General features: G+C 40.1%; 1 long non-coding RNA gene across 2 annotated transcripts; it reads left to right on the forward strand.

Moving 5' to 3' along the window:
* LOC138608322 (uncharacterized) lies at positions 1-12,396 on the forward strand. 2 transcript variants are annotated; one of them, XR_011309434.1, is made up of 3 exons: positions 1-70; positions 7,653-9,798; positions 11,928-12,396. It is a non-coding gene; the product is annotated as an uncharacterized lncRNA (long non-coding RNA). The 2 variants fall into 2 exon arrangements; XR_011309433.1 differs by lacking the exon at positions 11,928-12,396 and having other exon boundaries at positions 7,653-7,852; positions 9,726-10,788.
* Positions 12,397-13,161: the final 765 nt, after the last annotated feature.

The following is a 13,161-nucleotide window of genomic DNA, read 5'->3' on the forward strand; positions in this document are numbered from 1 at the left end:
AGCAGAGGCACTGCAGTGCGGCACGGACAGAAAGAGAACATTTTGTACAACAGACTTGGTGTACAGGCAGGTGTGTATATGTGCGTGTATGCTTTTACTAATTGTGTCCATTCCTGCAGTGTTCTGGCGATGTTTGTCCGAATGCCTGTTTGTGATCATTACTCCCCTGTGTCAGCATCGACACTAAGCATGGATCAATACCAATAGAAGGGAAGATAGATCTGGGGAGTGTTAGCGAGCCCCCCCACGACGACTTCATGTGGCAGTTGAAGTAAGTCTCTAAAGCAACATTCCTCGGTCATACTAACAATGTCTTTATCCTTCGGTGAACAGATATAGTCCCCAGGGAGCTGAAAAAAAGGCAGGTATATAAGAAGGTACAGTAAAGTCCTGCTAGGTCAGTGTATCCTGGTAAGGTCAGCAACTCACAAAGAGATTTTAAAATTGAAGATGGTCCAGGCATTTAGAGGGTTAGTTTAGATTTCTTCTCTTAAGCCTGCCTGATTTATTGGGAGCTGTCAGTCTGTGCAGTTCATCCATGAAGGACTAACCCCTGTGTTATGGCTGTGGATATCTTAGAAGAAGTGATTCGCTAAGATTCAAGAGATCATGGGCCATCAAACAAAACATTGGTGGAATCAGTTTTTCACACTGTTCCAAGAGCATATAATTGGGTATGGATGGACATGTCCCTACCAATATACAGAAATTACCGAATTGTTCCTACCCATGATTTTGTCAAAAAATTATAAGATGATATACTAACTGTTGCACTTTTAACCTGCAGAGAAGTTGTGCATATGAGACTGTCACTGTCACTTTAAACAAGGACTCCCATCTACAGTTCAGTTCATACACTTAACTACACTGAAATTTACCCTCTTGTTAACCTGCTTGCTGAAAGCCAAACGGCAGACTACTTTAATCCTATATAAACTGTGTATATATTAAATATAAAGAGTAAAAAATATATAGTGTATATATATATATATATTAATCTATCGCTCACCAAAGATGTGTGTCAATCCCGCCCCTAAATGTATTAAATTAAAGTGCGCATTATTTGAGAGGTTGTGTCCTAGAGAGCTGAGAGTCGTCCTTAGTGTTTTACACAATTTGCTAAAAATGATTGATGTGCAAACACATGATGAATTGTATTGCGTGCACAGGCAGGGGAAATCCACATGACACAGGCTACTTGGGAAAATACTGGAAATTATTGCACAATACGCATTAAAAACTCCACTAAGTGCTGTATTTTCCAAAAAGGCACAGAAACGTTTATTGGCTTATTGAATGGATGAATTATTATTTGTCTTGTCTTATTTGACAGTGGATGGAGTCAGAAATATAGGAAGAGAGAATGGGGATGACATGCAGAAAAGGGATGAGGGCTGGAGTCAAGCTTGGGGTCACTGCAACGAAGACTGAGTCTCTGGACATGGTATGCACACTTTAACCACTGAGCTAAACTGGCTCTCCCTACTTTTGTTTATATTGTTTACATACTTATATTAGTACATTTTAACAATGTCAACGTTGGCCTTATGATTCTTAATTACAAAAGTTGTGATTAGTCAGAAATATGCTGGATTTTATTATTAGCTTTTTACAGACTGTGTTGCTAAAACACACCAGCAGCTTAATTTCCCCTTATTATATTTCACAATATGTTTACAGCCAGGTAGGCAAAGTCATTAAACATGCAATGATAAAGATCAGTGTACATGATGTACATCCTGTCACAAGGATGTGTCCCTGATTGTGTTGTTACAGGGCTGGGCCTGAAGTTTGTATTTATGTGGTGGGGCGTACTGCCCTTGTGACATTGGCAGAATCGTTGCTAGGGCTATAGGCATTTACATAAACGCAATTTTAAAGTCTTTCATCTGTAGCTGGTTGACTGAATCCTCTGGACGCTTGGGGGCGGGGCATGTGCCTACAACAAGCAACATGCCCTTTTCCCCCCAATAAAATGGGCAGGATATGTATCTTACTAAAAGAATGATTCTGTTGAGATTTGAACTACCTTAATGATTTGGTATTGGAGATCGGAGAGTATTGGACAATACAATACTTAAATTGTGCCCAGCCTAAGTGTTGAGAGTTGATGAATTAATCCTAATTAATTAGGCCGTTAACCCAAGTCTTACTGTCGTTTTGGGGGGCGAGCCAGCAGTTTGAGATTTGTGAGGGGCATGGCATGAGGTTTGTGATTTATGGAAAGGGAGTAGCTTGTGAGTTTAATTAAAATGAAAGGGGCAAGGCCAGGCGTTTGTGATTTGTGTAATGAGCGGAACCCGTGATTTGTGTAACGGGCGTGGTCTGTGCTTTGTATTTATGAAAGGGGGATCGCATGATGTTTGCCATTTTTTGGAAGATGAGTGGCCTGTGAGTATAATGTATGAAAGGGATGGGGCTTTCACCCATGTCACATGATTTTTGGACGTCATGTTGTTTAGAGGGGGAGGGGATATAAGTATGTTCTTAATGGCAGAGGTGTGGCTGCTTTGTGACTATGAAAGGGGCAGGTTCCCTATCCCTGTGAAGTGGGATATGCACTAGCAATTAGGTACTTATTGATAATGGTTATTGTCTTAAATGATGGATGTTACTGATGGGATATGAACCTATGTCTCTCTGTCCCAAAATCCTGGCCTCAACCTGTACCCTATCTAGTTATTAAAAGACTATAAAAAAAGAAAATAAATAAATAAAGTAGAGAGTATAATAAATGGTAAATAGACTGTACTTATATCGCACTTTTTTAGTCTTTGCGACCACTCAAAGCTACACTACACTACATTACATGTCACATTCACCCATTCACACACACATTCATACACTAATGATCACCAGGAGCAATTTGGGGTTCAGTGTCTTGCCCAAGGACACTTGGAAATGTAGCCTGAGGGAGCTGGGGATCGAACCTCCAACCTTGCGATTGAAAGACGACCGACTCTACCACTGAGCCACAGCCGCCCCAATAGCAAATATGTAGCCAGCCTTATTATGCTACATTAATCTGCTTACTCATACCCACCTTTCATATAAAAGGCTGAGTCTTTGTACCTGCTAGCCTTAATGTTATGTTTCTCACTGCCCTTTACCAATACACCTCGTACAGCTGTCTGATCTTAATGTAATAGGTCTTGATTTACTTTAATATGATTAATTATTTATTTATTATTTAATAAGAGCATGAATGTTCTTAATGTTCAGTTTTTAACCCTGTAAAGCACTTTGAATTACTTTATGTATGAATGGTGATTTATAAATAAACTTGCTTTGCCTTGAGCCTCTTGTACTAGAAAGTAAATTCAACATACCCAGGCTATTTTTAGGTGGCTTCACTAAGCCTAACAAAGGATAGGATAGCTAAGTGGTAACGCAATGCTGGTTATCAACTTGACATGTCAACCCAAGGTTTTTATGAGTGATTAATGAGGATTGTAATCTTGTGGACTTATGGAGCAAATAAAAATGAATGTCAAATCATAGTTTAAAGCGGTAAGTATAATAACTTTCATATTCTGAAGTACAGCAACTACAAGGCTTTGTTGATTTGATCAGTCTCTGTAGTATTCCACAGATCATATATCAATTAAATTCAAAAGAGCTTTATTGGCATTGGAAACATACGTTTACATTGTCAAAACAAAAATACAAATTAAGTACCATAAAGACAAAATGTGTAAAACTGCTATGATATAGTATAGCATATATATGCTAGGATATAACTATATCATATATAACATTATTTGTTCTGTAATGGATGGAAAGGGCTTTTGGTTCATTCCACATGAATTGTAAACCATTAATTTAAATCTTAAAACCATCAGCAGCTATTAAAAACAGCATCAGTTCTTACTGTAGCCTATGTGTACGTGTATCTTTCTCTCCAAGTTGGTAAAGACTGTGTTCCTAATTTCATATAGCACACTCCTTCCTGATTATCGATAGAACTCTGGACTGCTGCAGCCAAGATTCAAAGTCAGTCCAGAAAGAGACAGATAGAGATGTCCCTGTCTAGATCTCTTTCCTATTACTGCTGAACAGGGAAGTTATCAGGTCCAGATGCAAAGAAAAGTGGGTCACCACACTAAACATGTGCCAGACCCTATACTTCCCCATATGTACAGGGACCCACTGCTACACTAGTGCACATGTGTACATTTGCCAAGTCAGACCGTTTTCTTCCTCATCTCCCAAAATAGTACAGAGCAGACTCAGATTGAGTGTGTATGTGTATTTGTCTAGGTCCATCTGGTGTATATCTTACATCTGCACATACATCCCTGCCTGCATGGTTCCCCTACAGTAAATCTCACCATTTTATCATTACCACAGGATGTGTTTTGCATCGGCTTTTAAGGTTTTCTGTTTCCCTACAGTCTTTTGTTTTAATGTACTTCTTGTATGACATCCAAAGTGGGAGCTGCCATAAACCCCCAGATACTTTTATGCTGTGCCTCTACCATTGCAAACAACAGCCATCTGACATCACTGGAGTTTACAGACAAACCAGCATTTTTTTTCACACAGGGAGTTAAGTGTTTGTGCACAGAGATCATGAAGAATCTGTTGGGAGAAGGCCAGCTTAGTTTCAGGAGGATTCAGCTTGTGACGCTCGACAAGAGGGACCCACGGTATATCATCTGAGTTTCTCAAATAGCCTCTGGCAAACAACTATTTATAAGCATAGATTTATTTAAGGCCAAGCAGGCTCCATTAAAGCCTAACAGAGTTTAGGCCATCCTCCTGCCTTCAGTGTAGTGACAAATTATGTTGCTGAAAATACTGGGAAATAACAACTATATCTATATGAATCCATAGCATGTAAACACTTTGGCACAGGCACAGATACTACTTGGCCGCAGACGGGTAATGTGATTGGACTGGACACCGAGTGTCAACCCATAGGGCAAATCAGCTGTGTTGTGATGCGTAATCTGTCAGTTGTCTGAGAAGGTCTTTGTGTGTGTGCATGTCACACTGCTACACACATGGGTCATTTCCTAGCAATGCCTAGGGTGTATTGCATTGATTAGTGTGTGAGTGTTGGTCACATCTTGAGTTGACTATGTAGCAGCATTGCTGCTACGACAGGGAGGACCTTAGAGATGTTGCCTGTTGTTGATTTCTCTCCTGTGTGTGCCCAGTGTCATACTGCTAACAATTGTGCCTAAAAAAGGGGGTATAGGTAGTTTATTAAAACTTAGCATGTATTGTTTGTAGTTTATTGGGAGACCGCCGGGGTCAGCCCTGGACTGGACTGACTGACTGAGTGACAGTACTTTCAGAGCCCTAGAGAGAGAGAGTTGCAGCATATTGGACCTCCACTGACGCGACTCTGCTCATCAGCGCAGCGTGCACCTGCTTTCACACATGTTGTCATCGGCCTCATAAGGACAGTCCTTGTAACACATTGCCCACAAAAGCGCACATTGAACTGATGTGGTCAGCCACATACTAAGTTTTGACCTAGTTTTCTTTCCCATCATCTCTGCAGGTTGTGTGAGTAAGGAGTAGAATCCAATGAAAGTGGCACTTTTTGAAATCAGTTAAAAGGACAGGCCACTCAACAATCCTTTTCACCAAAATTTTAACTTTATAACTTCCATAAACTGCTTGTTAAAAATTATATTTCTCACTCTTCTTTCAGTTTATATTCAGAAAGGGAAGGATGGGTGGATTTTGACCACTGTACTGTGGTAAGTCAGATGCGGAAATCAACCAATAGCCAACATGGGAAAAGCAGTGGAGAACAGGTCAATCTGTTTGTTACACAACACTGAGTCAGTGATGTTGAGCTATATATTTACAGTAATAGCACAGACTGTTGGCACACAGCGAGAACAGGTGGAATATACACTATTCTGATGACAATCAACGTGATTGTGTGTGTGGTGTATGTGTGTGTGTGTTAGAACTAGAGAGAGCAAACAAGTTCATGTTGGCCCAGACGGACTGAACAATAATCATATAACAACTCAGAAGCCTCAAGGGATTCCAGGAATAGAAACTTTTGAAAGGAGAGGAAGAAGAGAGAAGAAAAGATGGGATGGGGGAAGATCAAATGAGGGGAAAAATGTTGTTTGTGTTTGTCATCCACCTATACATATGTATGATATATATATTGAAATGTCACGCTGTACGTTAGGGAAGCGATATCAATTAATATTATTATTTATGATCATTAAACAAACTGCATTCACCCAGGGAGAGAGAGAGAGAGTGCATGCATATGGACAGCACCGACTGGTCATTGATGATGAGACATGTGAAGTGTATGAACTGTAGACTGCGACTCCTTGTTTACAGTGACAGATTGTAAGTGCAGTGTAATTTGGACAAAATTATCAGTAGGGACAATTCAGTAATTTCTGGATATTTCTAGGGATGTGTCCCTACCGTCCCTACCCAACATACAGTATATGCATGTGTGTGTGTTTTTTATTTATTAATGTTTTTCTGTAGTCATCCCTTCGAAACAGCACATTCAGATTTTTGCCCTCACACTTGCTGAATGGTTGCGCATGTCAGACTCTTCTCCCCAGGCACATTGCAGCTTTTATAACCCAAGCAGACTTATATACCCAGTCTCCTGAGAAAACCAGAGACAGAGATGGAGATCGGACCAGAGCAGCACTTTGAAGATTGTAAAGAGCATTCAAGGAAAGTGGAGAAATTGAACAGTGATGCTCCTCAATGCAAAATCCGAATGTGTCGCAGAGTCCAACCCTAGTCTTAGAACATGATTTAGTTCTTAGAAAAAGCAGTAATCTTGACCACTGGGGATGTTTTTTTTTCCCAACATACTGGTGCTTTTTGTAGGAAATTTGAAATTCGAAACTGGGGACAGGTTCACAGGGAAAATGGGCCAGGTTAGTCAGACCTTTTCATTATTTTAAGAAGGAAATTCTGGACGTTGCATTTTATCTAGTCTATTCCCACTTGTGTCGCTGCCAATCAAGCAGTAGCTCATTAAAACAAGCTGATTTTGTGAAACAACCATCTCACACACAGGTAGACTGCAGCCCTGGGCCAGCACTTGTGCTATTGAGTCAAACTGTTTGACTTCATTATGAATTAAGTTGTTTTTAAACTTACTGTTAAAGCCAGCACTAAATCTATCTTTGTGCTCTGGAAAATGCTGATAAGCGATGAATGTTTAACATGTAATAATTATTTAAATGAACATTAGACAAAGCTAATTACCATACGAATGTGCTTTGTTGGTAATCCTCTAGCACAGCCTTAAAAAGAACTATGCTGATACTTATATCTACTTTTCTTTCTGTGCTCATCATCCACATTTACTAGGTAGTGAAAATTGACCTACAGCCCAATTTTTATGACAATGCAGAGTGTAAACATCGACAACCATTGGTGATCGTGTCAGTGTGATGTACTATGAACTATAATGAAGCTCTACTGTAAGTTCAGTCAGGAAGACTATATTGTTCATGCTGCTTGTTCATATTTCATACCTTTCTGCTCACACTCACACATGCTCACACTTATTTTACTGCACTCATCAGCTTTCTCATCACCTGGTCACATCTGTCCAATAGCTCTGCAGCACACTCTCATCGTTATCCTATCATATTGCTGCTGCCTTTTTGAATATGACTTTTCTCTGCCTCCAGTAAATTCATGCCGTCCTTATGTACGACCCTCCACCTCCCCATCACCGCCCAGTCTTCAACATCAGCTCATCTTCTAATTAACCTCAGATGACATCATCAGCCAAAACCTCCACCACCAGTGTCCGGTCTCCATGGGGGGATAGATCCTGCGGCCGCTCAGGACCGACCTTTGTTTGCGTTTTCCAGGGCAAACATTTAAAGTGAGTGACACATATGACTGATTTTTTTGTTAAAAACCACCACTTTTTGTTAAAAACCACCACTGGATGTACAGGACAAAATGAGCAAGAGATAAGAGGTATGGCACACAAACACAAACTGAAAATTCCTCACAGGAGCTTTAATAAATTCTTAATATGTACATTCATTTTTGCAAAAGTTTCCAGTTTTGCTTCTGTAATGAAATTATCTTTGCAATGCCTGAATATTTATTGCTTAAAGAAAATTATAGACGGTTATACTGTTTGGGATGGACATGTTTTGGCAATGTAAGGCCATGCATATGTGTGTGTGCGTGTGTGTGTGCGTGTGTGTGTGTGTGGGCGAGATTATTGTAGGGACAATGAGTTCACTGGAGGACTAATCAGACAGCTATCACATGCACACTGCTCTAAATATCTGCATGTTACCTCCTCCTCGTGCTGTGATGTTTTATGTTAATGCCACACTACTGTACCACAGTGTTGCCTCAGCATCACATTACTGGAGCGTGATGTTCCCTGCTCCAGGGCCAAACTCCCTGACTCCCTCAGTGTTTGTGTGTGTGTGTGTGTGTGAGAGAGAGAGAGAGAGATAGAGAGTGAGTGTGTGTGATGTGTCAGTTCTCGAAATCTGTTTGCAAACTGCTGAGTACAAGCCAGAAAGTGGGTTCACACTGGATTAGCTCTGAGTTGGCTAAACACCCGATAGCAGAGATAACATTGTGTGTGTGTGTGTGTGTGTGTGTGTGTGTGTGTGTGTGTGTGTGTGTGTGTGTGTGTGCGTGTGTGTGCACGTGTGTGTGTCCGTTCTGTGTCTGTGTGTGCGGTGTGGAGGGAAGGGGGGCAGCTGATATCAGCATGAATAGAGAAAAACACTGATCAGGCTTTTTTTCCAGGATCTGCAGTTCTAATAGATGGTTAGATGCAAACAAATTGGGCTTATGTTTATTGACCTTTATTTTGGGAAATCTTGTTTATAGAAAGCAAAGTTGGAGAAGGGATGGAAATAAATAAGGGACAAGAAAGAGAAGAAAAGAAAGACAAAACAAAGGATAAAAAGAAGGAGAGAACAATGGGAAGTAAGGCAAAAGAAAATGGGAAAAAAACAAAAAGGGAAGTATGCATTGAGAAAAAGAAAGGAGGAAGGAAAGGAAGAGAGACCAAGAAGTAAAACAGGAAAACAGAGAAAGGAAAGGAGAAGTAAGTACATAATCATCTAAGGAACAAAGGAAGGAAATGAGGGGAGAGAAAAACAAAAGAACAAAAAAAAAAAAGGAGAGAAAAAAGAATAAGAAAAGGAAGAAATAAATAAGTCACTGAAATGGAAACTGATTCTTAGTTGCTTCACATTTTCCTCTTTTTCTACCTCCCACCAGCTGGAGCCGAACCCAGTGGGAGGAAGCCGTCATCTTCACTTTCTCTCCCTTACTTTTTTGTCTCTCCTCCCTTTTACCTTTCCTTCATCTTTTCTCCCCAGAATTGGACCCGTCAGGATTAGCCTTCAAACCCTCTCATCGTAGGAGGAGGAGGTGAATCTTTAAAGGCTTTACCTGTTCCCCAGCTAATCAATTGATGTTGGAGTGTTTAACTCACAAATTGCTGCTTAAACGGCTCAGCAGACCATGGTTTATGCAGAACACCAGGACTTCATTGATGTTGCTTGTTTAACCTGAGGAATAAGATGCTAATCCCCTTGATGTGCAGGTGATATCTGTTGGGACGAGAGGGGCAGACCTCTTGCTTGTCACCTCCACTTACAACAAATAAAGCTGACTGGCCTCCCAACCAAGCTGCGTGAACCAGAAAAGGCAATGCTAATAGACTTACTGTAAATGTTTTCGAAAAAATGAAAAATGAAAAATATCTCTTTCAGAAATGACCTACTACTTCTGTCATGAAAGACTGGAGAGCAGGGAAACTGGACCCAAATGCAGGCAGGCAGGCAGGTGGGTTCCACAATTAAAGATGTTTTATGATAACAGAAAAGGCTTACAAAATCCAGGTATGGCAGGCAACAGAAGAATGAAACTAGTCCAGGAACAAAAATAAACAGGTTAGGGTCCGGCATCATGGCAAACCCAAACACACACAATGAACTGACAACTGGCTGGCTATATGCTGAGGAGCTGACAAAGGACATGTAAAACAGGTGTGTGAGTAGAAGAGTCCAGGCAGAATAGGTGAAACTACTGAGGGTAGGGCAGACAGTCAAACTGGAGGGAAACACACAAAGGCAGTAAAACTCGACATGACTGACATGGGGCAAGAACTACAAAATGAAACAGGAAACGCTAAAAACAACAAGTGACAACTTGAAACAAAGAAGAGCATCACTTAGAGGAGAAACGTACTTTCGTGCCCTTCCTGCTGAGTGTTGTTTACTGTGTCACATATGTCACTGAGTCTGCTTAAGTCTCAGCAGACTCAATGACATGAGTCTGCTCAAGTCTCAGCAGACTCAATGACATGAGTCTGGAACTCTTTAACAAAGCAAAAAAGTGCTGATTATCATAGCTTCAGACCTCTGAACCACAATCACCCATTACTTTAGTGTTTTTTGTTTTGTGTCTGTATAATGTGTCTTTTGGTAGCTATTATTGCCAGCTGGGAAAAAAAAGTTTACCAACCATCTTGTGACAATCATTTTATCTCTTGCCTACGCATGAGGATGCACATGCATGTGGCTGACGAGATACGTGTTTGTGGTTTTAATACACTGATGGCTGTTAAGGGCCAAGATTTGAAACCATGCACCAGCAAAAGCAGTGTAGAGGAAAACAACAAACTAGTAAACAGGGATGTAACCAATTCAGGATTCAAAATACTAAAACAATTGGCTTGAGAAATGTTTATAACTTATGGCACCTTTAGGTTGAGTGGAAAAAAGCAACTTCCACGAGGCACCTGAAAAGTTGCAGCATTTTTTTGTCAGTTCAAAAAGCTTAAAATAAGCTTCACATTTTGCCGCATGATGCTGTTAAAGCTCCTGAAAATTCTTGGGCAAGATGTTCGATGTTGTATTTGATTTCATTCATGTTCCACAAACATTTACCATGACGATGAACCCTATCTAAAGTGGTTCTGGTTGTGTCTACTTGTTAAAATTAAAGTACAGCTGTTGTTTCCTTGTCTTAAAAATTGGGTTGCCGGTTCAGTAAATTGTTCAGCGGATTATATAGCAACACATCGGCAAATAACAACCAACTTATTTTGTTATTTTAATATGATATAATCTCAAAGATTTTCATTTAAATAAATGTCTGTTAAATCACTATCTATCGCCAAATGAGGTAATGCTGATTGAGCTTATGGCCCACTGATGAAAGCCTTTACATTTGCAGTATATTGTATTGTCATGGACTGGGTGTCTGTGGCAACATTCACGGAAATAACCACAAGCGGCACCCAGTTAGTGACACGTTTTCCATCACCCAGCAGTGGTTGGTCTGCCAGGGAGAGCTAGCAGCCGCTTTTCCGGTCTCTGCAAATGTTGAGTAAACAGTAATCTACTATGGCTACTATGGCTGCTGTCGATGACTACAGATACAACTTCAAAAATAAGTGAAAATCAAAAGAAAAAGAACTTGACGCTCAGATGAAGGCAAACTAAAGCGAAATGACCGCCAGCGAGGAAAATCAAAAGTTACAACTGTAACAAAGGGGGCCAACTGTAGACGTCTGGTTATTTGGGACGTATTGCCTTTTATTGCCATCAGGTGCCGCCATATAGAATGAAACTGAGAAATTCGACATTATAACTTAAAGTATGAAATTGTTGGAAATTTAGTTAAGTCTGTAGAAACAACAGCACTATTGGCATCCAAGGGTTGCTGATATTATACTTTATGTCTTTGTAACCTTCAGATATGTCCACACACATACACACACACACACAAACACACACACACATGACCTCCACACTCACCCTCTTTTTTATGTGCGAGAGGGGGAATAGAAAAAACTTCAGTCTCCAACAAATCCCTAAAAGCTGTCATTGACTTCAAACACTGGAAATTCTTGAGTGGAGTGCTTCTACCAAGTGACAGAGCTGTCTGTCTTTTTTCTTTTTCTATAGGATCCTTTTGATGTAGCCTCTGCAGTCCAGACCTTACCCTCTATAAGGTAACCCGGGGCTCTAATTCATCAAAATAAAACTTAGAATCTAGTGTGTGTTATATACAAAAATGAGGCCTTTCTTACAGACACCAACTCAGACATGTATAGAATTCTATAGAATGTAAACATATGAAAGTGGATATGGAATATTAAAACAGCAGAAAGAGAAACAGAGCTGTATATACAGTGCACATCATTTACAGATCATTTACCAATTTAAAAGAGTGCATTAATTTTCATAATAAGTGTAATTTATGAGTGGTGTGGGATTCTGTGTATCTATCAGTGTGACATTGACATGTGTGGGGTGATAATCTATTCTGTGACCTAAATTTATGTGTTGAAAGGCTACAAAACTGCGTTCCAGCCCTCCCATGCGATTTCACAGCTCATCACTATCAGTATGATATACTGCACTTGTGTGTGCATGTGTGTGTGAAGGAGGGAGGGAGGGAGGGAGGGAGTATGATAAAAGGAATGTGTTATCCATCTTATCCAGAGATGTTTTGAAAGGAACTCTGTTATTAATAAATGCATGAGAACCAACAGAACAAGGAACATTCTGCGGCATTGCAAAAAAAGGGAGAACAAAAAAGTGCTCCTTGTTAGCATTCTCTAAGATGCAGCTTGTGCTAGGAGCTATGTCCTCAATAAGAGACATATTATCTTTGGTCAGCTTTCCTATCTATTATTCACAGCTCTGTGAGAAACACTGGTGGCGAGATCAACAGCAGTCACTTACAATATATCCCTGAGGCAGGCTGTCCTATTCATGTGCAAAAGAAACCTTAATAACCACTGCTGGAGATAAAGGGGAGGCTGCAAAGTTGGCAAAAGCTAGCAGAAGAGCAGGGCTTTGATTTTCAGAATGGGTATGGACAAACAAAGTAAGCAAAAAATGTGTTTTTGATGGATTATTCAAAAGCAGGTAATGTATCTGATGTATCTACATTGTACACAGGAGAAGTATAATAAAAAAGGAATCTTGTTTGAGGAATATTGTTGTTTTTCTTTGTATATTTAATTTATTTCTGACTTTACATACAACAAACCAAAGCGTATTGCATTATTGAAATCTCCCAACCCATGGGACTCACAGAGGAACAGATGACACAAATGCATACACGAGTGTCCGGGGATTCATGGCATTCACAACTGAAATGTTAATAAACTCAAGGGGAAATTGCTTTGTA

The sequence above is a fragment of the Semicossyphus pulcher genome, unplaced genomic scaffold (genome assembly GCF_022749685.1).
Source record: "Semicossyphus pulcher isolate SPU_LCO1_2020_fin unplaced genomic scaffold, fSemPul1.0.p SCAF_5, whole genome shotgun sequence".
Taxonomy (NCBI): Eukaryota; Metazoa; Chordata; class Actinopteri; order Labriformes; family Labridae; genus Semicossyphus; species Semicossyphus pulcher.